Raw genomic sequence first — 12,238 nt, 5'->3', positions numbered from 1 at the left:
TTTTTGGAATGATTTGGATGAGCTGGTTGAAAAGTGTTTGTGGGGACATAATGTTTTTCTTTGTTTATTGTCAGAATTGATTCCCATTCCCCCATTTTCTTGTTGATAAGTCTCCACAAACATTTTAAAATAATGACTCTCATTTCTAGAAAGCTCAGAACTGTAAGTTAAGAATGTTGTGGTGGTGTGTGATTATAATGATATATCCATTTCCATTCTTTTTATTGGTATCCTAACATTCAATGTGTTTGATCTATAATCTTTTTGGTCGAGCAGAGAAAATCTGAGAGGATGGGGCAGGAGAGAAGAGTCAGCTCAACACTTAAAACATTAAAATGCTCCAAACCAACAAACAATCAAACTAACAAAAAAAAAACCAAAACAAAACAACAACAACAAAAAACACCAAAAAAACCCACCAAAAAAAAAGAGAAAAAAATAAAAAAAAACCCCAAACATCGAAAAGAAACCTTAGCCAAACTGTTCCAAAAGTCTTTATTGCATGTGAGAAATCTTTCTCAACAGCACTGCAAAATGGCCCATATTACTCCCTGTAAATGTGACTCCTTCATAGGTTACACCTTCATCTTAGTTGGCTGTACTCTGTACTGGGATCAGGTCCTTTCAATTGCATCTGTAGAACTGACTTCCTCGTGTAACTGTTGCTTATGTTGGTCTCGATGCCAGGAAACTGGAACGTGCTGTACTTAATGGAACCTCATTATACAAGAATTCCGAAGATGGTCTTTGAGTTAAAAGACCTCTAAGTTTAACTCCTATTAAACACAACCATGAAGAGGGTTATTGGATGTGTGTTCAAGTATGGTATGTTGAAGAAGAGCCAATGCAGAGGTGACCTGATCAATAAACTGTAATTAAATTGCCTGTTTTTGGCAAGGCTCTTCAACAATTGCTTTTAGAAAAATGAAATTTTGGGGAGAAAAGAGAAACAGGTTTTTTTGTGAATTTGTAGCCCCATAATGGAATAGAAGAAAACCCCAGAATATATGGTTATTTTTCATAATGGTAACAGTGTAATGCAAGGTTTCATCTTATCCTGCTCCAGGGCCTGTGCTGGGTCATGTGTACTTCATCATAAGAATAAATTGTCTGAAAAATAGAATCTCTTGAGCTTTTCTGGATAGAACCTACATAGGAAAGTTTAGCATTATATTTATGACCAAATCTTGGCACAAGGTTTTCATTTTAATTATTTTTGTGTGTGTGTTTCTCTAATATAGATAGGGGGTGAAAGAAGCTGGAAGTGAGTACATATTGAGATTTGGGAAGAGCTCTTCCTGTGGTCAGGTAATGAATAAAAAATTCTGAATGTTACTAAATGAACCTGTGCATGTAGCATTCCATGAAGATATATGATATGTGTTACATGGTACAGTATGTCTAGTAATGGATCCATTTAAAGCAAATCAAGGTTGTCTGTTTTTTTTTTAAATACCAGTGTTGAATTCTTGATCACCTTTTGAAAGTCTTAGACTTTCATCTACCATCATTGCTGTAAAAGACAAGGTATACTGCTAGTATATTTAAAATACATATTCCATTGCATGCTGTTTTAAAAAGCTTAACTTCTTTTGTATGGCTGAAATGAATAAAGATCTTTAAGCTCACTCTGGATCCAAATTATTTATTTATCTCTGGAACCAGCTGTGAAAATCACAGTGAGATAAACACAGTGTATGATATTACTCTTCCATCAGTTGTTGCATAGAGAGTTTTTCCTAGGGAAGTCTTATGAAATTAATTAATAAATATTTAGACTATTTATAAGTGATGTTGTATAGAAGTAGGAAGTAGTGCTTCTTTTTATATGTCATTAGGGAGCCTTTCTGTAATGTTACATGTTTCTGGGAAATAATGAGTAAATATTTACAACCATAAATTACATGCTTTCCACTCTGTTGTTTTTCAAAAGAAAACAAGAATATTTTGCTACATATCTTGTATTTGAAAATTAGCTAATTTAGGCTAATAAACACATCCTGGGCTAGTGCAGTAATAGGATGTGAAATTTTTCAATAAATGTCTGGTTACTCTTGACTGTCTTTCCCTCAATATTGTTGTCTTTAATATTGATTTGAAATATATTTAGTAAGTAGATAGCAAAATTCATCTCACTGTCATATTCTGGTAGCTCTTTTTTAAAGTTTCATTTATTTGAGAAAGCTTACATCAGTTTTAACCTCCCGATATAAGGAAACTGATGTCCATCACCACTGTGCTTCAGAAAAGTGATGGTTATGTTGTGAAGCAGAATGTCTTGCAACCAGAGCTGTAAATATTTTAAACTGCTAAAGAATTCTACTGACCATAGCAAAAGACTTATCATTCACTTGTGTTGAACAAACACTTTGGTAGTGAAAGGCAAGATAGCAATGCCAGTAGTAATTAGTGATGCTGCTCTAGGTGAAAATAAAAAGCACAGCATTCTTGTTTAACCTTGGTTTTATAATTTATTGAAGGAATTTATCACCTTGTTTTGTTCTGAAGTTAAAAAGGAGAAATGTTATCCCAAAATTTTTGCACCTCTTCTGAAAGAACTTCAATGTGAACATTCCTTCAGCCATAGAAGCTGTTTAACTTCATCAAGGAAAAGACTAAGGTTTTACTCCAAATAAATGTAGTGGCAGCTACTAACAGTCTTGAAGTCATTTATGGGGAATTAATCAACACCTGAAAAGGTGGCTGAACAGACCATAAAATTTATTTTCAGAGGAACCATATTAGTATTACGTTTCAAGTTGGTGCCTTTATGAAAAATCTGAAAACAGCCACATGTATGTGGTCCAAGATCATTTAGGTTTATATCAAATTTGAATTAACTGTGAGCAGAGGAGACAGAATTAGAATTGCATCTGAGATATTGTAATGATATTTTGATTCTCATGTCTTTGCCAACAAGTCGATGTTTGCAAGTTATAGAGGGTTGAGAAAAAGAAAATTGTATAATAAAGGTTGTATTGCAGATTTTAAATCTGTAAAATACAGATTGAATTTTACAGATTGTAAAGTGCAGTCAGAATTTTGGTGGCCGTTTGATTCCGTCTCTTTGAAAGAACATGTATATGCAGCAGGTAAAAACTGCTGGAGGGCTGGTATATCTGAGAAGGTCAATCGAGCATAAGGAGTCTGTTCTGAAGTAGGAATTCCAGGTGCCAGTTATGTTGGTAGTATTGTGTAGTGATGGATGGAATGCAGGGAGAAAATCAGTTACCACTTTATCAGCGTTATTTGTCCAATTTTCAGTTCATGTTTCCCTATATACTACACTTCTGGGGTATCTAAATAGCAAACATAAAGAATTTTTAGAATTTAAAACCTATAGTTGCCTGAACTTTGAAAACAAATTTTACTATCATCTAAATGTACTTTTTCCCCTGCTCTGACGTGAAATGTAATGCTTTATGATTACGTATATATTAAATGAAGTCTCTGGGTTTTGATGTTTTGGCAATCTAATTCTTTTCCTCTGTTTAATGTGGTTAGAAAATGGGTGAGGCACTATTGTGCTGAGAATGCAGTGTTGGTGTTTGTGGGCTTTCCCCCCTCCGATGAGTGTATTTAGTAAATAGTTAATTTATTTGACATCAGTTACAGAAATGCATGTAAATAGAAAAAGGAAAAATGAATAGCTTTCCTCTGAACTGATGATTGGATCTGAAAAGATTAGCAATAATTCAGACCAGTTTTCAGAAAATGAAAACGTTTGAAATCACATAGGTAGTATGGGTTTGTGTTTTGTTTCTGAGAATTCTCTGCATTGATTGCAGCTGACACTTCGGATGTGTATGGATGCTTCTATGAATGCTGGTTGCAGGATCAGGATCTAAGTTAGGGGTGCAAAGCAGGAACAGTAAGTCCTTTGAATACAGAAGGACTTAATTATACCAGCAGCAGCACGTGACACCCTGTGAGCACTTTTGTTTATTACACGGTTCTGAAAAGTGCAGTCTACCTGTCTTTTAAGTGAGGTGAGGTTCCTAAATTTAAACATGAACACAAAATGTTCATGTGCATGGATTTCATTAGGATATAAAAGTCACATACAATTACAAGATTTCTTCAATCTTCTTTTCCTAATAGACTGCTTTTTGGAGCCTTTAACTGTGTTCGTCCTAATAATGCTTTGTTAGTTTGTAGGAGAACATAGTAATCACTGCATTTACAAAACTTATTATTGGGATTTTTTAATAAATTTGTTATAGGGGATGGAAAGCTCTATGATTAGAACAAAGTTACAGACAGAATGTGATAAGCTTGTTTCTTCTAAGCTGCAATACTGATCGTTTTATAAACTACAGGTAAAATGTTATGTTTCATGTTTTAGTTTACCATCCAAGTATCTTTCATAACTGTTTTCTTTTTGTAGAAATGCTTGTGCTGAATCATCTTTCTTCATTTTCACGACTGGTCACACATTGTGACTTCTTTCTTTCTATGTTTTACTGCTGCTTTTCATAAAAAGAAGAGTATGAGAGAAAGCAATATTAAAAGTAAAATTTATTTTCTCTATAATATATTTAATCTGTATTAACATTGACATTGGTAAGGTTTAGTTTTGAAAAAGTTTTCCCTAAATACTCCAGCAGTATGAGTTTGTTGTATATCTGCAGAATGCAGCTCTTGCTACCTACTTCCAAATGCTTACACATGCCCTGTACCATTCCAGCCAACTCCCAAATAATTGCTTTTGAAATTCTGTCAGTAAAAATATTCTCCCTAACTCTGGTGCTTCAGCAGATCAAGTTTAAGATATTAGATGTCTTGAAGACTCTTAAGAACAGTATCAGAACTCTATCAGAAAGGGCTGAGTTCTGTTTATTTACTGTATTTTGTTGCAGTTTTCTTCACTTTTTTCCTTCACTTACTGAATAGATTTTCAACTGTGACCACGCCTACATAAGATCCAGGCAGAAAAAGTCATATTTAAAATGAATGTGATTTGAGCTTTTGTCTGCGAAGGATCCCTGTCCTACTCAAATGTCAGTAGCAGTTATCTGTAGAAGTGGAGCAAGCAGCCATGACCCTTCTAGCTTGTTTTCTGAGCTTCCAGGACTTGGGTTGTTCTAAGACAGATGCAGTATAGTATCCATGCTTGGATTTTTGTAGAAAGAATATCTAAGTCTTCTTTCTTCAATATATCAAGTTCTTTAAACTCAAAACATTTTAATTATGGTGACTTTCACAATCTAGTAGTGCCTTTTTAAAATCCTAATGTTTTACATCAACCAGGTCTCCCTAATTCCATGATAATTTAATTTACAAAACTTAGTCACCTTCTGAGGCATGACATCCCTCAGAAAAACAATGTTCTTTATTTCCCAGTATCTGGTGTTAATTGATGTGCCTATTGTTTCTGATGAGTATTGTAGTTTCCTAGCTGCAAGAATTCTTCTGTCATCTTCTTTGTGAATAAAGATTTCAATGTAGTCATCAATTTAAGTTCCTTCTAGTAACTGCAAATGCATTTATTTCATTTAACTTTTCCTGCGGTGGTCCTGTATTTAATGTGCTGTAATATTCATCTCAAGCATAATTTGCACTTATGACATCTGTGTCAAGTCTTTCAGTTCCACCGTGCTTTAAAAATATTTGATATAGTTTGTATGCATGTAAGAATTGGCTTCTCAAAACTTCTGTAGGTTTTCAATTTAGTATCTTCTAATTAAGCTTCATCATGACCTCTCTGCTTGGTTATGTGTGTCATAGGAAGCAAAAACTTGTTCATTGATATTTTACAAAGCAGCTTAAATTGTACTCCAAAGACTTCTTTTCTGCTGCTTCTAATGGTTGTGGACTTGAAGTCACCAGCTCCTTCCCACCATTTTCTAAAAGACCATCTAGTTTTCTTATAGAATTCTGTCTTTATTCTCAGCAGTCACTTCACCACAGAGCATTCAGTAGTGTTAAACAGCTAGTTATCTTATACAGGTGATATTTTATACCTTATTGTGTAACCTGCCTTCTATCCTTTAGAATCCCTGCTAGTCTCCACATAAGAAGGATGTCAGGATCATCTATTTATGGGACCATTTATTTTGTCAAAGTTTTCTTGAGGCCCCCTTGTCTTGGGACCCCAGAGTGCTCAAAGTATTAAAAAATTTGTTTGTTGTACTTATGTGTAGATGCAGCACTTTAGGACATTGTTTGATGGTGGCCTTGGCAATGCTGGGTTAATGGTTGGACTGCATGATCGAAGAGGTCTTTTCCAACCCAAAAACTTTTATGATTGTATGAGTCTACTTGTCTGTCTAGAATATTCTGATTTTAGCAAAACTAACTTCAAAAGCCACTGTTTCACTTAAGTTCCTCATTTACCTACCTCTATGTAGATAATCATGTGTACAATGCAGCATAATGGGGTAGCCCCTGCCTTCTAATCTACTGCTGCCGTTTGTTATAATCTTCATTTGCAATTTTCAAGTGGGGGAGCAGATTGATTTTCTTGTTTCCTTGTTGCTTTTTTGATTTTGTGAGTAACTAAGGGCTAGAGATGTAGATCCTTTATGCCCCTATTCCTTGTGGAACAGAACTCTAAATGCCATCCGGACTCTCCTTTAAAATCCTAGAAATTCCATCTGAGACTCAATTTGCTAAGGCAGGGTTGCTTGCTTTAAAAAGAATACAAAGATTTATAAACCAAAAGCCTACTATCTGTATTTGGGCCTTAGACAGACTTGAGTACAAAAGAGTCTGTGTGTGAGTGTGTGAGACTGGCAGGAGGTAGCTCAGAACCATGGAGAGCTCTTTTAAATTCCAGTATGGACGATAATGGACATCCTTGATTTTTTCTTGTTATTGTTGCTAAAATTAGCCTGAGCTATTCAGGAGTGAAGGAAGCTGAAGGGCTAGAAAAAGCCTGCACTGAGAGTAGGAACAAGACCGTAATACCTGCTATAAAAGAGTAGGTGGAAAAAGCCTAACTTGCAAGTTAAGGAATTGTGAGATACTGCTGTAAAGCTGCTAAACACAGGAGCTGCTGGCTATGATGTTCACATCCTTATTATAATGTGTTCACCACAAAGGAAAATACTGCTTTTCTCACAAATAATGAGTTTATGCACAATTATTCTATGAAGGAAATGCCTTTTTGTGTGCCTGTGTAGGAAACAGTAAGAATAACACAATTTTAGGTTTTTCCTACAAGTGCTTGACTTCCAGATTGATTCAAATGGTGATTTAAAATCCTGCATTTTGTTAGTCATTATCAGTCTGAAATACTTGAATGGGATTTCACTAGAATTCCTTTGAGAAGATATGCAAATTTAACTTTTAAGTCTTTTGTTACTGTAAAGTATTAATATTGCTTTAAGAATTACAGACTTTATATGGAAAATTAATTTAAAATCTTTTTTTTAGAATGTTTACCTTATTAAAAAAAGTATTCTTTGGTAAAAAAACTTCAAGCTTGCTTTAATTGCTGTAGAAAAAGTTACATATATCTGGGCACAGAGACACAAAAATCCCATCTTAAAAATAAAAGAAAATAGCTCACTCATTAAAGCTGATAGTTGCTAAACACTTGCCATGGTTTGACAGGAAATTTATGCATTAGGGAGAGTTGTTATAACGTAAAATGGGAATTCTGATTAACAGTGTAAACCTAAAGTATTAAGTTTAAAAGGACATAAAAGGAGCTAAGCAAGAAGCCAATACTTTCAAAGGTGTTTTAAACACAGCAAGTTTTAGACTCATCTGTCATTTTTCCTTAATAATGTGTCACGCCAGTTTTGAGAGGAAAAGGCATTGGCAGCATTATGTGAGGTTTGGACTTGCAGCTTCATAGTTCTATTTTATTCTTAGCTTTCCTATTGTACAAAGTGCTTTGAGTTTTTCACTTCTTTCACTTTTAAATAAATGAATAGATCTTAGATCAGTGGTACACTTGAGCTATGGGGATGGTGAGGATCACACGCAGAAAGCAATTAAATTTTGGTGGCATGGAGCACTACAAAAGCTGTAAACCAGTGTAAATTAGACAGCGTGAACCTATATGCTAATACAAGTAAATGGCTACTTGAATTAGCTTGTTAGGTGCCTTTTTTGGGGCTTTTTTATGTGTAAAGTTCTGTATCCCAAGTAAAAGGAAACTGGAGTGCCAAGGGAAATTTTTGCAGGCTAAGATTCGTATATTTTGCCGCAGTGGAATTGAAGTTAAGGCAGATACTTTTTTATCATATGGCAATATTACTATTTGCAATCCCCAGTAAAATTTGTCTTGCTCTAATAAAAATACTGCATAAAACATGGTTCAGTTTGAACTAGAAAATTATAATAAAAAAGCAAGTCTAATTATTTAGTTAATGATCCCATTTGACATTCTTTCCCTGATGTGGCCCACTCAAAACTGTATTCCAGCATTTCTATCAAATCACCCAGACCCCAAGCCTGCCATGTATAAGAAGAAAGTCTTTTAGCTCAGTTCTGTGACTGTTTTTTTTTTTTTCTCCCCAGCATCTGAATGCCATATAGCCTTCACTATGCTTTGATTTTGCAAAACCTCCTGGTTGCAAATATCACTTCAGTTTTCTTATGGCTGCCAAGTGTCATGCATTTTTGCATAACTATTACAAACTCGGCAGCTCTCTCATCTACCTGTTTTTCATCTTGATTTATAAACATCCAGCTGAGTTGTGAACAGACTGATGTTAAGTTTCCTGGTTATTAGATTTTTGCATGTTGCTTTGATGGCAGCCAAAAGAGAAAAGATCTTACCTCTGATCTTGCTTCTGATGTCTGCAGCCATTAAGGAATGACACGGGGAAGGAAGTGGAAAAGAAAGGAAAGTTTAGTGGAGCGCTGCAGCAGAAACAAGAATGGAAAAGTCAAATATTACCTTAAGGTTGTTTCTTTTCTCCCTCTCTGTTCCTTTCCCAAGACATCCAGATTATTCTACTGCTAGGGCACTGCACTTTCCCCAAGAAGAGGCGGCTGTGCTTTGGTCCCAGATGAGCACTGAAGCAGGAGGCAAATATTCTATTAAGTCTGTTAAGAAAGGGATGCACCATTTCTGTTTGTTAACTCTCAAATGACTAATGCAGGGCAGAAAGCCTGATTCTGTTCAGCTTCTTGATTCAACTACTGTACATTTTTGAATGCATTTTTGGTGCTTTAATTAAAAGGGAATAAGCAATTGGGAGTCCTTTACTTAATGAAATCATGTATTTCAGTGGCTGTTTCCTGTATCTGTTTTGCACTTATTTGTTTAGGAACTACTTTCTCCTACCTCATCAGCCAAATTTATCCAGGTGGAACTCCTGATTCCCAGAGTTTGTTATGTGTTTATTCACAAGTGTGAAAAACAATTCAATGTCACAAATTCTTTCTTTTTATAACACATAAACTATGTCCTTCTAAGTTCCATAGTCTGATCTTTTACTTCATTGCTTCCAAAGATTCTCTTCCTGGTTTTTTTTTTTTTTTGGAATGAGGCTTCTGCAAGGATTATCAGTAGATTGTTAATTTATTACTGTGGAGGAAGGTCATGCTTGATGTTAGAGGTTTGAAATTTTATTATTCATCAATGGCTTTTATTAGAATAGGGTTCTATGGAGTCAACACAGTAAGTAAACAAGAGAAAATAAACCTTTACTATCATGTGATTGTCCTGTTCATTTTTTGAGGTAATTTTTATTTTACAAAGACATTTCATTAGTTCAGATTAAACGAAGGTAACTTCTCACTTCACTGTGTTTCTGGTTAATGTATTATCCTAGTAGTTAAAAAGGACTGTAAAAGTGAAGACTGTTTTATCCATTGCTTATTAAAATGAATCCATATATGTAATTTCCTTGGAGGAGTGCATTGTTTCTGTAATTGACTCTTTTATCATTCTAAAAGAAGAATCACCAATAAGTTTTTGTCTGTTTGACAGAAAATCTTGTATATATTTGTCAAGTACTCTGCTCTTTTTCTTTCAAGGTACAATTCCCTCTTTTGTTCCAAATAACATTGATTTAAAAAAAAGAAGAGAAATTACTGTATCTTTTTTAAGCTTTCAAATGTAATATGCTACAAGAACTATGAGCACTTATATTTATTACTGTATCTAATATGAAGGAGTGCTTATTATTTTCAAACTGTAATTTGTTACTACTGATGTACTGTTGACTCTTTTATCTAGTTTAGAAAAGTAATTACTTCTGATTAGATTCTTAACCCCTGATAAACTCTTTCAAGGTCAATGCTCTATGTATAGCTTTAGGTTAAAAGCCCCCAAGGGCTGTGGGAATGGACTCCTCCAAGCCACTGCTGTTGTGATAACTGAACCTTTAGGTGTTCATGTAGCATAATTTTGAGGAATATTTGGTCTCTGATACTAAAAGTACCTAAATTGGTGGTTTGATAGTTTGCTTTTTATCTCTAACCAAAAGCTATGTAGTTGAAGTAGGATTAGTACTTAACTCCATTGTGTTTTTTGTTATGGTGTGTGTGTGCTTTGGAGTTTTTTTCTTCCAGTAGAAATAAATTTAGTAACTACAGGGGCATAGGACCCTGAATTTGCCATAATTTTTATGTGGTTCACCTTAGGCGTTCTCCATGTAATTAGCTCTTCAAAGGAAACCAAATGTTTTTTAATTGAAAAAGTGCTCAGTTTTATTAGAGTAACAGTTAGGATAATTAACACTTTAAGTTTTGCAAACTCAGTGAATAGGGAAGAAAGAAGAAAAGGGAAAAAAATGTTTACAAGGTTTTCTCTGCCCACATTATCATTGTGAGTGTACTGTTGCTTCTACTTGCTCACAGTTAATTCAGTGCCTTTAAGCCTTGAACTGCATGAAGAAAGCTTATGTTTCTTTGGAAGATAGCAGGAATTTCCTTGAAATTTTGGAAGTTGTATTCTTTTGCTATGGAATACTTTTAAAGAGCTGTTCAACTTATTTGTATTTTGTTTTCTCCAAATTTCCAGATCTGTGATTTTTCCAGTGGTTATTCTAGTGAATTTTAAAATTTTGATTGAAAGAAAATTCTTTCCTTAACATATTCATAATTTTTATAAATGATAAAAATACATAAATTATAAAAGATATGAGAGAATATATTAATATTCTTCTATTAATTTTATTAAAATTAAGGTTAAATATTCTATCTTGGATTTTATTTTTAATTTTTTTCCATTTCAAAGTTTTGCCTGATATTTTGAACAGGGAGTAATGCTTAGAGAGGGGTAAACAATTATTTGACAAAACTGCTAAGTGGCTGAACTGCTTTAATTGATTATGCAGATTTATATCTCTCATTCAACATGTACAACATCTTTCAGCTGCAAATTTGATGGTATCTGTAAATATTAATGAATCAACTTCAAACATAATTTTGAAGTTTGCAAATATTGACAAGGGAAATTGGGGCCTGGTGAGACTGACTTGTAAAATGTACTCATAAAATCAATACAGAGCCTAAAATATTCTTTGATTTAATTCTTTGGTTACTAGATCACATTGTATCTTAATCTAGATATAATGAAAGATGGTAGTTAAAAATGTTCTGATTGAGTGATTGATCTTTGTGGATCAGTTGTGGATTGATCTTTGTGGATCTTTGTGATTAGCTAAATAACAAGCAGAAAATGTGGTATTTTAAAAGCAAGCATTAGATTCTTTCTCACTCTTATGATAAAGAGTAAATCAAAAGGAAGTTGTTCTTACAGAATGTGAAATTGAAGGGACTTCTTTTTTTCTTTCAAACAGTTACTAATCTCACTGACTGCTGGAATAGTGGAATTACACGTTAACCTCCAAGCTCCATGATGCAGTTGTGTTTCCTTCCTTCTGTTGTGGACAGGGTAAGCCATTCTTCATTTGTGTCACAAAATTAGGATTTTTTAAAATGTACTGCTGTTTATGTGACTGATAAAATACATTGTATATTTGCATGTTATGCCTTTTAGATTAATATTTTTTACACACCAAAGTTTGTAAAAGTTATTTTATTTCATGGAATCACATCATAGCTGGCTTTAGGAAGTTTCTTTGGGGATCTTCTAGCCCAACTGCAGTGATCAAGGTAGGGTTGAATGGAGTTCATTGCCTGGGTCTTTGCCTAGCCTCCCAGGATGGAGACTTCACTGACACTTTTTGCTGCACTTTCACCAGTGTGACCATTTGATGTACTAAATACAAAGAATTTAATCCAATGTGACATGTTGTATAGAATAAGCTATCATGGGAACTTTTAATAATGAACTGTTTTTTTGGTCATGAAAAATGAATAACTAGAA

At 34.2% G+C, this 12,238-nt stretch overlaps 1 protein-coding gene across 8 annotated transcripts in view; it reads left to right on the top strand.

Moving 5' to 3' along the window:
• Window positions 1–12,238, top strand: part of FUT8 (fucosyltransferase 8) — a 98,609-nt gene that overhangs the window by 30,731 nt on the left and 55,640 nt on the right. For 4 of the 8 annotated variants that reach the window (XM_036383851.2, XM_036383843.2, XM_036383844.2 and 1 more), the window contains exons 3-4: window positions 1,242–1,308; window positions 11,709–11,803. The gene's annotated coding sequence lies outside the window, so the exon portion shown is untranslated. The remainder of the gene's footprint in view (window positions 1–1,241; window positions 1,309–11,708; window positions 11,804–12,238) is intronic. The other 4 variants (XM_036383845.2, XM_036383847.2, XM_054515160.1 and 1 more) reach the window with 2 other exon arrangements.

This window comes from Molothrus ater, chromosome 6 (assembly GCF_012460135.2).
Source record: "Molothrus ater isolate BHLD 08-10-18 breed brown headed cowbird chromosome 6, BPBGC_Mater_1.1, whole genome shotgun sequence".
Taxonomy (NCBI): domain Eukaryota; kingdom Metazoa; phylum Chordata; class Aves; order Passeriformes; family Icteridae; genus Molothrus; species Molothrus ater.
The sequence above is the reverse complement of the archived record's forward strand: the minus strand, read 5'-3'. Positions and strand labels throughout refer to the sequence as shown.